The sequence below is a fragment of the Tupaia chinensis genome, unplaced genomic scaffold (genome assembly GCF_000334495.1).
Source record: "Tupaia chinensis unplaced genomic scaffold, TupChi_1.0 Scaffold000407_4, whole genome shotgun sequence".
Classification (NCBI taxonomy): domain Eukaryota; kingdom Metazoa; phylum Chordata; class Mammalia; order Scandentia; family Tupaiidae; genus Tupaia; species Tupaia belangeri.
The window spans coordinates 4,825,728-4,826,556 of NW_006159912.1; the positions used below are offsets into that span (position 1 = coordinate 4,825,728).

Below are 829 nucleotides of genomic sequence, written 5' to 3' on the forward strand. Positions count from 1 at the left end.
ACTCTTTCCAACTTCCAGGTGAATCATTACAAAATAAAAGATAATTTAAAAATAAGGAAAAAAGGTAGAACAACTTAAATAGCTGCCTAAAACAAACTTACCTATATAGATTTAAGAAAACCACATAAAGTGCTATAAAAACACTAACCATTATTTTCTTATATATATCACATACAAAAGTTTCCCAGAGTGTTTTTACATTCATGTTTTCACGATCCTCATAACTTCTCCATGAAAAAATACAAAACAACCCTTATTTTAGAGATGGGAAAAACGAGAACGTCAGGGAGAAGGTCAGGGAAAAGGAGTGAAGGGACCCATAGCACAGTATATAGTAAGCAGGTGAAAAAGACGGGTGGTAGCAGAACATGGTAGAAAATAATATGCTTTGAAATCATATAGACACAGTATGTGTATGTATGTATGTATGTATGTATGTATGTATGTATGTATGTATTTATGAATGAGAGGTTTTTGCTATAGGGCGCGTGCACTTGCCAGAAAGACAGAGACAGACAGGATGGCCACACCACAATCCCTTCTCCTCTATTCTCTTCTTGGGATCTTGAGCACACGTGCATGGTATGAGTTTCAGCCACTGGGTCTGTGACTCGAACCGTGGTCAACTACATGGGAGTGCAGCAACACAGACATTACGCCAACTGCTGGTCCCAACACAGGATTTTTTTCTTTTTTTTTAATTTCAATTTATTTATTTGCATTCATTCACTGTACATCATTACAGCATACAAAATGAGATTTTCCATCCAGAGTACACTGTATATTGTCTCAATCAAGCACATCAACAAACATGTTATTGTCAGCAAAT

General features: G+C 36.2%; 1 protein-coding gene across 1 annotated transcript in view; it reads right to left on the reverse strand.

Annotated features, from left to right (window-relative positions):
• APPBP2 (amyloid beta precursor protein binding protein 2) overlaps window positions 1-829 on the reverse strand; it is a 94,222-nt gene that overhangs the window by 51,554 nt on the left and 41,839 nt on the right. The gene's annotated exons all lie outside the window — the stretch shown is intronic.